Consider the following 14,784-nt stretch of genomic DNA (forward strand, 5'->3'; position numbering starts at 1 on the left):
AATCTGAAGTATTTCAAAGTGCCTGAAAATGTCATGCTCTGTCCTTTGAGCTTGAAAATGCATTGCTAAAGCACAACCTAATAATGTAAAAGCCCTAGTAGTGTCGAAGCATCTACCCCAAATTGTGACATGTTCTCATACAAAGCAGGTAAAAGTAATTCAAACCCTCTGTCTTTCCAGTGCAATACAGATCAATAATCCAGACATCTTCTAATGCAAGAGAATAGCAATTTCCCTAGAAGCTTTAATTTCCCTAGAGGTCTTTACGTTCAAATGATGAATGGGTTAAACACATTCTAATTGCCAATCAATACTGAGCCATGACATGACATACATGTAGCTACTGCTGAAGTTGACCAAAGCACTCCATGTCCCGGGAAGTTGACCAGAGCACTCCATGTCCCGGGAAGTTGACCAGAGCACTCCATGTCCCTGACATTGTGCATTTGCATTGAGCCACATCCCCTGGGTTGATGATTAACCGGACATATTACAGCCAGGTTACAGGTAGCACTCAGGGACCTGGGCCTCTCTACTTTGCATTCCTGTCACAACCACTACATGCCTTTCTGGGAAAAAGATGCACACGGACTGATGGTCATACAATACGTGCCTCTTAAGTCAGACATGAAAAGCGGGACTTCTCAAAAAACGAGTTGTAGAATTTCAACAACAGAAGCATTATAATGCGGTTATATAACAGTCTTCAAGATAAAAATACCTATAATAAAGTTATTAGCCTTTAGACTTGATGAAAAGTTGGAAATCTTAATTTATATATATATACATATACAGTATACACAACATCAATAATTCATAGAATAGCATTGGCATACATGTTACATATTAACACCTGCAACTTCATGTCAAACAAACAGAGGTTTAGTGTTTAAAAGCAGCAGGGACATGGGTGTAAGGACTGAGTGACTTTCTTCATGCTCATGGTTAATAAACCAAAGGTTTGAAATGTAGTTTCCATTCATTGCCATTTACAGGTAGGCATGCAACGCATTGCAATCTGGTCTTGGTCATTGAAAAGTCACAAATAGCATTATCTTCATTCAGGTGCTTTCTACAAAGGTAATTTGAAGAGTAGAGCATTTCAATATGTATCAATGAATAGAGTGGAGTTCAGTAGTTCTGAGAAACCTATGATTTGTCTCTGCAGCTTGGTCTACTGTCTGAGCCTGTGAACATGTCCAATAGCGCTAATGCATGTTTTAGCTATCCAAAACTACAGAGACGTGATTAATAGGTTTATAATTCCACACAGACACCCTGTTAAACATGGAACAACGCAATATGAGCTTATCTGGCTTGCAGGAAATGCCATGTGTATATCATATTGAAACAGTTATGATAAGGTACACAATTCCTCATAAATCCAGGTCGACACATACGGTCGTAATCAATACACTGATAATATATAATTTTGGGATTTCAGCAACTATCAACCCAAATTCAAACACTGACAAAAACAACAAACCGAATAAATGTTCTGTCATTCAAGTGGAGTAGATATAAACAGAATATAGAATACCATATAAACAGAAAGAATGGAGTAGACACGTTTGAAGCACCCCTTGTAGGAAATGTTTCAGATTATTAAATCAATCAGTGTTCACAATATACATTTTAATCCACTATAAAGTTGAATATATTCGATGATGTCTAAAAATCACAATATAGTATTTGGGTGAGAACCACAAAGAACGAGGAAACTCAGAACTCTCTGCAAAATTATGTAATGCATGTTACTAAACCATAACTTTTCGCTACTTACCTGTTTGAGGTAATGCACAAACGTCACGAATCTCAGATTTGTCCTCTTGACAGCATAATTGACAATTCCTTGACCACGCGCGGACTTCGAAAAGTTTTCCCTTCACCAATATTTATTTTCATGGAGAATTAGCTGTATGCGTAGCCTACGCTATTTTTCAAACAATGAAAACAGTTTTTATTTCCAGGCGAAAGGTGAATCATAGACTGCGGTGCACCAGATGGTCTGCTGTACTCCTCAACTGAGCGCACGCATTCACTTCCTCTTCGCGCATAATACAGCGTGCCAACTTCCAAGTGCATAAAATGACATTGAAGTAGATAATGCAGCTTGCCACTTCACTTAAAACATTTATTTCCAATTTCATTATTCTAAAATAGTAATTGTCATTTTTGCCAGTTCTTGCTGGATATATTCGGACATTTTGGTTGGACATAAATGGTTATACGCCTACTGTACTTTGTTTCGGTCTTGTTGTTTGAATAATGAAAATCTTACAAAAAAAGAAACAAAATCTATACGATTTCTTTTTATTTTACATAATAGTTTGTTACACTCCAGATACAAACGAACAACAATTTACAGACACACAAACAATGACTACATCTCATCTGGCCGGACACGCATGCTTACATGCGTTGGGTTCGGTGGTTGACATGGTGCCATGAGATCGCCTAGAGCTAGGCTGAGAGCTCTTGTAAAAAGAAAATTGTAAAACTTTCAAATCCATAATTTTTTCATTGCTAAATCTCTTTTTTGTTGAATATTAAAACATACAATCTACTTGCAGTGAAGTCACTCAACATTTACATTACATTCAGTCATCTAACAGACTCCCATCCAGAGCGACCCACAGAAGCATCCAGGGTCAACGCCCTGCTCAAGGGCACGTCGACAGATCTCCCACAAGATCAAAAACGAGGGCCCGAACCAGCGACCTATCGGCCACAGGCCAAAGCTCCAAACCACCAGCCCCCCCACCACAGTTTCCGAGAGCTGCCCCTCAACCAACCGAGACCCCCCCCTCCCCCACACAGCCCCCCCCCCCCCCCCCCCCCCCCCCCCCCCAAAATAATGAATCCATTACCCAGCTCCAAGACCCTCCAAGCCACGTCCCACAATGCACCAACATACCAACAAATGAACAAAAGAGAAAAAAGAGAAAAACTAAGAAAAACATAAAACAATGCAAAAACAAAAAACATGAAGGACTGCAAAAACCCTAACAGCAAGGCCAACTGAATACGTTCCAGTGCATGTATGACACTATTTACATGTGTGTACTGTATGTGCGTCTGTGCATGTGCACGTGTGTGCGCTTGAATGTGAGTGTGTGTATATGCATGTGTACAAGTGTACAAACACCTACACGGCATCAGCCTCAGGCAAACAGGCATTAGATGTAACAACGTTACCATCAGTATCATTCAAACTTAGTTTTATTTGTTTTTATTTTGACTTTATTTTTTAGAGAAAAAAACATCTGTCTTGATATGTGGTGGTCTTCAAGGTCAAAGTTAAAAGACTTTCATGTTAAATCCATTTGACCAGCTGTTGCTTTTTTGGCACACCTGCTGGTTGGAAGGTGAAGATGGCTGTGTCTGAGATGTTAGAGGCAGAGGGACTGTTCCTGACCACCGCTGATGTGTGGTTGAATTTCTGGTTCTTTACTGCAGCCGATAAATCACCCAGTTGGGTGCTACTGTTGGCAATGAAGGATCAGCTACCTAGGGAGGAGCGGTACTGAAGGAACTGGGAATGTTGGACAAAGCCATGGGCCCTGATGAAGAGTTCCTGGCTTGTCTGACAGACTGACTTGCTCCATGGCTCTAATGTAGGCTTACCATCGATGCACCCTCTGCTCAAGCCATACTGACTTTTCCAAGCTGCCTCAACTCCATTCGTTTTCTATATTTAATTTGTTGTTCATTGATGGATGATGTAGTTTGTTAACAAGAGGACCACAATGTAAATACGTTTCAACACTTTTTTGTGTTAAATTCAATGGTTTTTACATACATTGTATCCACATGTGTGGTTGAAATGTGTTTTTATTTATTTTTCTAATAAATAATATATATACACATACATATATCCTAAACACCCCGATCACTAGTGCCTGCATTATTGTTTGCCACTTGGCCTTAAATTGTACCAATTACTTTTCCTTGGCCACTCATGCTATTTCAATATTTCAATAATAAATCATTAGATTTTCCATTGTGTCAATGATGGTGGATTGATTGACTTACAAGTTTTTTGTAAAAGTTTTTTCAAGATGTGTGATGAGAAGAAAATCATCCAGCCCATTGGGTATCTCACTACACCCCCATATGCCATGTCTTGAAATATGCATTGTAATACCACAGACAGAAGGGGTAACCCAGACAGGTCACATGGCTATAAAGCTGAAGCATCCGTTTAGAACGTTTTCTCGTTATCCTGTGAGAGCTTTTGTTCCGAAAATACTACAGTGTTTTAGGTGCCATGCTTATGTTCATGTTGCAGCAGTGTGCAGGTGGGAGATTACTAGATGTGAGAAGTGTGCGGAAGGGCATGAGATTAAGGAATGTGTAGTATCGGTGGAGAAAGTTGTGTGTTTGTAAGCTGTGGGGGTACCCATGGGGCTGGAGATCAGAGGTGTCCGGTGAGGTAAAGGCAGGTTGAGGTTACCAAGGTCAGAGTAGTACAGAAAGTGTCATATGCTGAAACAGTGAAGAGAGTGGTAGAGGAAGATGGGTACAGGGTAAGGGATCCTGAAAGGATTCCTGTGAATAGTCAGAGACCAATAGAGAGGGATGGGAATAATATGTGCTTCGGTCAGGTGGGTTTCTTAGCATTCATAGCCATGATTGTCAACAGTACTGCAGAAATGGAACTATAGAGGTTGAGGTTGTGGTGGCAGCTGTAGACAATTACTTGGGATTGCAAAGTTTTACTGCAGAAGATTTGTTTGGGGTGTTAAGTGGTAGTGTTCTGTCCTTGCAGCACATTGGCCTGGAATAGGATTAGATAGGGCTAAATACTGGAATGGGGTCCAGTCCCAAAGCAGAAGAAAGTTTTTTCTCACCATCAAATATGGTAGTGAGAGGAAGTCCAGTCCCAGGTAATGGGAGAGGATGGATTTTGTTGAAACTGGGCCAACATTCTGCAAATCTCCTCATCAATGAAACATCTGATCTCAATAAATGTTTCTGTTTCCAAAACTAGAAACTGTTACAAACACAGTGCACTAAGTTTTATAGACGACGCTTTGCCAAAGTAAAACAAAAAAAATTGTTGTTTAGAAGGAGTGCAAGGTTGAATTAAGTTTGTGCACATGCACACTTCACTGAGGAGGCGTTCCCTAATGGAAATATGCAATTCATGCTACAACACGCCAATTGGATCTCAGAAGCTCGTGATTGGCTTTGCCCACCTCCTTGTTGTTCTGCTCACTATGCTTCTCCCACAGTAAATGACACAGGTGAACTGTCTTAGGTTAGCGATAAATATCTTTGGTAATACTTCTGACAGCCAATGTTCTAGCTCCACCCACAACTTCCAGACTTTATAGCATTCCCAGAAAGCATGGATTATTGAGTCATTATTGGTTTTACACTTAAGACATTACTACTAGTGTGCTGTAGAATTTGTGAATTTTGTCTCTTGTATAATACATTCTATACATTAGTTTATACTGGATAAAATGTTCCAACTTTCCCTCCATCTTGTGCCAACATCAGTTATTTTTAAGTCTTGGTTCCAATAGTTTATATATTTGTTCTAAGATATTGTTAGTTGGATATGCTCTCTGCAAGATTTTATATATCTTCCCTATCATATGAACATCCTTTTCTGACTCAAATAAGATTTCAAAGACACTTTTGGCTTACTGCTAAATATAAGGTGAGAACTAAAGAATTTTGATGAAGCCTAAATCACCCTTTTATGGATATGTAATCTGGATCATGTGAGATATAAAGAAAGTGTGCAAATGATATCAACTACTGTCACGGCCGTCGAAAGAAGTGGACCAAAGTGCAACATGGTGAGCGTACATTTTCTTTTCTTTTAGCCAACAAAACAAGAGTGAAGCTTACAGGGCTATAGTGCCACTAACAAAGATAACTACCCACAATCACAGGTGGGGAAAAGGTCTGCCTAAGTATGATTCCCAATCAGAGACAACGATAGACAGCTGTCCCTGATTGAGAACCATATCCAGCCAAAACATAGAAACACAAATCATAGAAATAAAGGACATAGAATGCCCACCCAAATCACACTCTGACCAAACCAAACAGAGACATAAAAAAGGCTCTCTAAGGTCAGGGTGTGACAACTACCCCCAAGCAGATAAGAAAAATAACTTGAACACACAATAATGTCTCTGCTTTGGACTGGGCAATACATGTATCTCCAGGCCAGAAAAATGTTGTGTAGCTTGCATTATGTGGTCAATGGATTTATCTGTGTCTAGATACCTGTTTGCACATGAAAACACAGTTAAAGGATATATTTGGTGATAAGTGATTATTGTATGTTGGAATCAAAATAAACCCTCCTCTGCTCCTGTGTAAACCAAATTGAGCAGGTTGAGACAAACCATTGCTTGATTAAATACAGACCCTTAAACTCTGACACCCTGGTTTTGTATGACATCCTTGTCATGTCCATGCACTTACTGTAAGAGAAAACATAATCCTAGACTTACCACCACCAAGGAATTCAATTGACTCTTACTATACCTAGCCTACTCCCTGAGTCAGCAAGAGAGTGGATGACACCCAAAAACTGTTCAATTGAATGCCTTTCATGCACTTGAGGAGTATGATGCCAATCTTGACCCATTTAATAGGTCACACTGTACATCATGAAAAATACCATCTAAAAATTGTATCACATATAGAATATACATTAACTTATACTGTATCTTCATATACACAGGAATGAGAATCATTAAAATAATCTGGATTCCTGCCAATAGTAGTACAGGAAGTTCCATTGCTCCTCTGGAGAGTCCCTCAAGGTTGCTCTGTTGTCCAAAAGATTTCAAATCAAAATATTGTGATATGTCACTTTTAAAAAATTACTTTTTAATTCTGTCATGGAAATACATGTATTTCCTGTTACCAAGTCATTTACGGATTCTATGCCTTTGTAACGGATGTGAAATGGCTAGCTAGTTAGCGGGTACGCGCTAATAGCATTTCAATCGGTTACGTCACTTGCTCTGAGACCTGAAGTAGGGTTTCCCCTTGCTCTGCAAGGGCCGTGGCTTTTGTGGAGCGATGGGTAACGATGCTTCGTGGGTGACTGTTGTTGATGTGTGCAGAGGGTCCCTGGTTCGCGCCCGTGGTCGGAGCGAGGGGACGGTTTAAAGTTATACTGTTACACCTTTAGTCTTCAATGTGGACCAATGTATTGGGGAATTCTGAATTGCTCCATAAGGTTTTGTTTTTAGGGTGTTATATTGGTTTTTGAGAATACGTTTCATTTTCTTCCATGTTGTTATAGTGTTCTTAACTATGAAGTTGTTAATGTTCTTAGCTTTATCGTTTATCCACATAAAAAGATTCTGGGGATGAGCATGCACATCTTCAATATGTACCCATTATTCCTCTTTAGTGCATTTAACTATATGTCGCAAGTAAAAGCCTTGGGTGACATGTTGATACCATTCCAAGTCTGGAAGGTTACAACCACCCTCAGACGTAAGAAGATGTAAAACTTTCCTTTTTATTAATTGAATTTTATTTGCCCATATGAAGTCTATACTGTCTCTTGTAAGTAGCCTATGTGGTTAAAGCGGCAACAGCAGATTAAATAATAAGTGTCCCCTGCCACTGCTTCGCTAAAAAGCTGAGGAGAGAAATGTAACCACTATCACATTTATAGACAGAGCTATGGATGCAAGGACTGACCATCCATGATATCAAAATTATAGTTTTAACCATGTTTTGAAGCTATATTGTGTTTGTTTACATTTACTTTGTTTAGAAACATTGGAGTAAAACAAGCGTATAGTTTGTGTTCAGATTGAATACGACAGTTGAACTAAGCTCATGGGGCATTTATAAGTTAAATTCTTTAAGAATCAATGGGTACATATCATTCATATTACAAGTCCAAAAATGGATGTAGCTACTGCAGATTGCTAGCCTGACAACTCACACTAAAATCTTCCGCTGCTCTGTCGTTCACTACATACTTTAGTCTGAGACTGCCATCATTGAAGTTGTTTGTGGTGATGAAGGGCAAGAAGGGCGTTGTACAAAACAAATTAATCAGCAATTGGATCGTCTCTAACCAATCAGAGTATCAAAGCCAATGAAGAATTTTCAAACCACCACTTTTCCCACGTGTGTTCTGGCTATGGCCCAACCCATCGGTTTCTGGACCAATCAGATGGCCCAGAACGTGTTCGCATTCGGTGAAGGGTCGGAGAGGTACTCAGATCAAGGCTCATTGCGTAGAAGAAACTAACGTCTCTGGGCGTAGCCTAGAGTTTGGCCGGAGCAAGGAGTCTGGTAGCCAGGCAAGCAGATTGCCGCTTAAATAGTTACTAAATCAAACCAAAGGTCATATCTGATGCCAGTTGTCTTATGATAGCCTACAGACAAAATCCTCACACTGTGTTGTATTCAGAGATGAACACGTACACATGAAATGTCATAATTTATTTGATTATTTATCATAATATTAGACAATTCATCTCTAGACAAATGGGTAAAATGTTAGATCTAGGAGCTAGACTTGAAGCAGCTACAATACCATAAAACTCTAACAAGCTCCAGCCATCACACACCATTAGCACAACTATAAAGGCAATTTGGCATGAAAAGTAAGGGAAAGCTTTTGAATCACCTTGACTGTGAATGTCAAAATTTATCAACCCGATGTATTGAATTTATTTTGGGCAACAGACATATACAACAAAATGTACAATGTGGACCCAGAGGATATCACTTGAAAGTGTTAATTAAAACGCTTGTTCTAAAGTGGTCCTCGATGGTAAAAACAATAACACATATAATGATTAAAAGAAAAGACAAATTACAAACAACCATAAATACATTCATTTATATTGACATCCTAAAATGTGGCACTATTCACTGCACTTCTCCCTAACCTTACAAATCAACCATATTAATTTCACATTAAAACAATCTATTAATTTCCCATCATACCGATCCTTCAAATAAATACACCTGACCAGCAGTAGGGGGCACAAGGGGCAGTGGAGTGGTTTCCCTTACTTAGACAGCCTTGTCCAAATGAAAAACGATGCCTGCTTTTTAAAGCTACTTTTACTTTTTATGTGCTTGATCTCCAAGGGAAGGCTATTCCATAGACAAATGCCTGTATGGAAAAACGTGCTCCTCGCAGTACTGTTTACTCTTGGGAGTTTACAAGACATAACACCAGCTCTGGTATTGTGACTGTGTTGGTTATAGACCATATCAATGTGGTTTTTCATATAACCTGGGGCATGATTATTTAAGATGTTAAATATATGATTAAGTTTAAGTTGGTCCACTCTGGACTCCAAAGGCAACATGCCCACCTCCCAGAACTCCTGTACCCCCATGTGGGTCCTAGCGGGGACATTCAGCATAAACCTGATAACATTATTTTGCATGACCTGCATTCTCTCTTTCAGCTTTTTTGATAGCCCACTATACCAAGCAGAGCAGGCATGTAAACTAAAAAATCCTACTATTACAGACAACTCAGAGATTCCCATCTTAAAATAAAGATACTTTCCCAAGCACATCACCTTTGACAGTGAAATCCTTGATCCAAAACCCAAGCAACAAGTAAAGACACAAATAATAATTAAAATAACTCTTCTGAGCAACACAACAGCTATCATTGTAGACTTTTCCCCTTGGAGTATGCTGATAAACAAAAGAGTGGAATTAATAGAAGTACGTGTTTAAAGTAGGTGCATATACTGTAAGTAGAGTGCATGGGGCTAACTGCATTACAGTCAGAAAGTGAGATTAATCTTTCTTGGTTTCATCAATTAATGGGCTAACCATTAGGGACTCTTTTGACAATATAAGGCAGGTTTCCATTGACCCACGTTTATTTGACAAAAGCAAGTCGCAAAAAAACAACAACATTAGGACGTGTAATAGAAACGGCAACTATAAGAGAACTGTTCTAAACATCGACATTTTTATCTGCTCAACGGGTGGATTCTTATTTTGTCTGGCTTTCTTAATTGCAACAAATGATGATGGAAACTGTTTTTCGAATAAATTATGATTGCTGAATAATTTTGAAGGTACCCGGCCACGTTGTAATCACGTACCTATAGCTAAAGCTCCACTCCACATTTAATTATAAATCCCTACTGCTTGCTTAATCTATTTTCTCAACTATACACATTATGTTTCTTCTTGGACAGGGATTGTCCTGACTTTCAATAATGCCTGAATTGCTTCACCTTGTTTTTCTGGTTGTATGGCTCACCTAGATAAAACGTTCACTATGCAATTATTTTAGATCTACAGGAGTGCACGTTTTACCATGGCACGGACCGTGGCAATACGTTGGCAGGGCACATTATAATTATTAACATATGGCAAATCAATGACAGGTCTATTACAGTTTCAAATAATCATCATCTTATAGCAATTGGGACACCATCACAGATTTCAGCATTGTTATTAATAGAAATGTCTGCTGCATATCTTTAAGTCTTTACTGAAGACTCATCTCTTCAGTGGGTCATATGATTGAGTGTAGTCTGGCCCAGGAGTGTGAAGGTGAACGGAAAGGCTCTGGAGCAATAAACCGCCCTTGCTGTCTCTGCCTGGCCGGTTCCCCTCTCTCCACTGGGATTCTCTGCCTCTAACCCTATTACAGGGGCTGAGTCACTGGCTTACTGGTGCTCTTTCATGCCGTCCCTAGGAGGGGTGCGTCACTTGAGTGGGTTGAGTCACTGACGTGATCTTCCTGTCTGGGTTGGCGCCCCCCCTTGGGTTGTGCCGTGGCGGAGATCTTTGTGGGCTATACTAGGCCTTGTCTCAGGATGGTAAGTTGGTGGTTGAAGATATCCCTCTAGTGCTGTGGGGGCTGTGCTTTGGCAAAGTGGGTGGGGTTATATCCTTCCTGTTTGGCCCTGTCTGGGGGTATCATCGGATGGGGCCACAGTGTCTCCTGACCCCTCCTGTCTCAGCCTCCAGTATTTATGCTGCAGTAGTTTATGTGTCGGGGGGCTAGGGTCAGTTTGTTATATCTGGAGTACTTCTCCTGTCTTATCCGGTGTCCTGTGTGAATTTAAGTATGCTCTCTCTAATTCTTTCTCTCTCTCGGAGGCCCTGAGCCCTAGGACCATGCCTCAGGACTACCTGGCATGATGACTCCTTGCTGTCCCCAGTCCACCTGGCCGTGCCGCTGCTCCAGTTTCAACGGTTCTGCCTGCGGCTATGGAACCCTGACCTGTTCACCGGACGTGCTACCTGTCCCAGACCTGCTGTTTTCAACTCTCTAGAGACTGCAGGAGCGGTAGAGATACTCTTAATGATCGGCTATGAAAAGCCAACTGACATTTACTCCTGAGGTGCTGACTTGCTACACCCTCGACAACTACTGTGATTATTATTATTTGACCATGCTGGTAATTTATGAACATTTGAACATCTTGGCCATGTTCTGTTATAATCTCCACCCGGCACAGCCAGAAGAGGACTGGCCACCCCTCATAGCCTGGTTCCTCTCTAGGTTTCTTCCTAGATTTTGGCCTTTCTAGGGAGTTTTTCCTAGCCACCGTGCTTCTACACCTGCATTGCTTGCTGTTTGGGGTTTTAGGCTGGGTTTCTGTACAGCACTTTGAGATATCAGCTGATGTAAGAAGGGCTATATAAATACATTTGATTTGATATCTCTCAATTCCCATAGGTCAACCACCAATTAAAATCATGAAATTATGTTTGATAAAACATAGCTTTACCCTCATTGTGATTACCTAATTTTACCCCCTGATGACCATAGACTGAAGAATCTGCAAAGAGCAAACAGACTGCATATGCACAAAAGTGATGCATGATGATTTGTTGGCATTACATCCATGACCTACAATAGTGTCCATCCTACTTCAACGTCACGAGGCAGCAGGTTTAGAGGGCCAGGGTTTCTTAGTACTGTAGCTAGGTCAGTCGTCCTCCCTCATGATCCACTCCAGCAGCTTATTAACAGCAGCCACGGCCACGGCCTTGGTTCCCAGGGGACTGAAACAGAGGTAGAGCTCAATGCCACTTGTCACCTGAAGGAGAGGTAGGGTAGAGGAAGAGGGTTTAGAGGAGAGATTAATAACCATGGTACTACAGATATCCTCTGAAGAGAGCCGCATGGACAAACATCTTCCTTCTACACTACAAGACTGTGCATTTTAAGATCAGCTACAATGGTATAAAACCAGTGTACTATGCTTACCCAGGCCAGCAGGTTCTCAGTCTCTCCACAGCGGTAGATGGAGCGCAGGGGGTGTGTCGGGTGGTGCAAGCGGCTGTGGAGGTACTGGTACAATCCCATCAGCCTCTCCTGCTCCTCTACAGATTGGTATAGCAGGGGCAGCTCAGGGCTGGTGGAAGACACAGAAACAGAATGGGGGAAAAAAGGTAAGACGGGTATCAAGGACTATAAACCGTATAAGCCGTGATGGTGTACACCAGTGGCTCCAAACTGTGGTTCCCCAACCCCCCCCAAAAAAATATTTGTATTATTGTTTATTTTTTAAAGGAACTCAGTCCGGCTTTCAACTTACTCTTGAAAGTTTTAATAGTAGAATGCACAATGAGCAATTTCAAAATTGGGTAGTGTTATCCTCTTGTCATGTCAGTCATACATACCATAGAGAGCTATTTATAACTTGTCAGAAATGTCCACATCAACTAGTCCATGTCAGCTAACATTTTTAGCTAGGTTTTTTAGCCCATAGAATTTGTTGTAATGTTTGAGTCACTTTAATATCACACATTAGACATTGCAAAATGTATTAAATTGCAAGAAAATTTGCTTTAAAACTGCTACATTTGCTCTGCACCCCATGATAAAAATGTGTAGAATTGCAGGAATATATATTCACCAACATGAGGGGTGTGAACAGTTTGTACCATGAAAAGTGCTTGTGCCCATAGAAATAGACATGGCATGCAGGGGGGGGGGGGGGGGGGCGAGGGATGTTCCCCAATACTTGAAAGGGGGGCCTGAGTGAAACATTTTGGGAACCCCTGTTGTACATTACATAAACCGTCCATACTCACCATGTGTAGATTCCAGAGGTCTTGGACTTGTACAGAAAGTGCCTGAGCCCCGGGATGCTGACCTGGCTGACAGAGTAGCTGGGGCACTTCAGCGCCTCCTTCAAGGCCTTGTAGGCAGTGAGTTGGCTCAGCCGCTCCAGGAAGCGGTGCTTGCAATCAGAAAGGTTAAAGAAGTCCTCCCGGTCGGCAGACACCAGGATGAGGCAAAGGTCAGAGGCCGGCTCCAGGTAAGAGATGTGGGTGTGGAAGAAGCCAGCAGTGTTGAACTTAGGGTGGCAGATGGACGTCCAGCCTTCACCCTCGCGGAAAGATGACGCCCACCAGGTTGAAGAGCAGGTGCAGGTCCATATGGTGTAGGTACTGGTCCTTCTTGCGTACCAGGGTGACCAGGCAGTCCCCAGCCAGGAGGATGGAGAAGACCAGGTTCTTGCTCTTGGCAGCCTGCAGGCTGGAGGAGACCAAGTCGCTGGTGGAGCTGGCAAGGGGGAGGCAAGTGACAGTGCTGACGAGCAGGCCCGGGTCACGGTCCAACAGACGCAGCAGGTTGTTCGTGAGATGCTCGGAGCCTGTCAGTAGGCGGTCCAGGTCGTAGTTCTGCTTGTGCTGGAAGATGTGGTTGAGCTGGGTGAGGGTGAGCAAATCAGCGACCATATCTTAATCAGCGAGCTACTTTGCACTCTCCACTCCAGCCACTCCCTACTGCTTCAAGTCCCCAAACACGTCTCCAAACTATGAAGGACCGAGCCTTCTGCTCCCTTGCCCCTCGCCTATGGAATGCTCTCCCTGACCACTCTGAACTTTTAAAACGGGACTTAAAACCCACTTCTACTGACTGTTTTTCATGGACGTCTCCAGCCATCACTGCTACCTAGTCTCAATCTAAAATGTCACTCTGAACAATCACTCTGAACTTTTAAAACGGGCCTTAAAACCCATTTCTACTGACTGTCTTTTTCATGGACGTCTCCAGCCATCACTGCTACCTAGTCTCAATCTAAAATGTATTGAGCAACTAGCGCACTATTGCTATTTTACCTGCCTTGATTCTAAATGTATGTTGTTTTTATTGTTTTTACCTCAGTAGAGCTTTGAGATAACTCCGTTATGAAAAGGACCTCCCCATAACATTTTTTTAATAAACTTCCTGTAATTCTACAGTGTTTCTTAACAGGGGGAATCCATATTTATGAACAGAACACAATAATTTTTCGTAGGTTTTGTCAAACTAAATTATATTGAAAACGTGTTTTAATGACTAGATTAGTAATCTACTCCCTTCCCTGAAAATCCCACCCCTAATAATGAATTGACAGGTCTGAAACCCTACGAACCCAGTGACTCAAACATCCCACCCTTTCCCTGAAAACCCCACCCATAGTGATTGATTGACAGGTCTAAAACCCTACCAACTCAGTGACTGTCACAAATATCCTGCTCCTCCTCTGACAATCCCCACCCACAGTGCTCGATTGACAGGCCAAACTGTTAAGAATGTGGCCAGGATAACACATAACAATGAGGAAATTAAATTTAAAAATGGGAGGAATAATATTGTAATAATAATATTAGAGTTTTGCACTTGGTAGGTCAAGAAGAATCAAATGTTATTTGTCACACGCGCCGAATACAACAGGGAGAGCTTACAGTGAAATGCTTACTTACAAGCCCTTAACCCACAATGCTTTAAGAAGTTAAGAAAATAAAAAGTGTTAAAATAAAAAATAGATAAGTTAAAAAAATAAA

General features: G+C 41.3%; 1 pseudogene; it reads right to left on the reverse strand.

Moving 5' to 3' along the window:
• Positions 1-11,930: 11,930 nt before the first annotated feature.
• LOC120065600 lies at positions 11,931-13,692 on the reverse strand (annotated as a pseudogene).
• Positions 13,693-14,784: the final 1,092 nt, after the last annotated feature.

The sequence above is a fragment of the Salvelinus namaycush genome, chromosome 20 (genome assembly GCF_016432855.1).
Source record: "Salvelinus namaycush isolate Seneca chromosome 20, SaNama_1.0, whole genome shotgun sequence".
Taxonomy (NCBI): domain Eukaryota; kingdom Metazoa; phylum Chordata; class Actinopteri; order Salmoniformes; family Salmonidae; genus Salvelinus; species Salvelinus namaycush.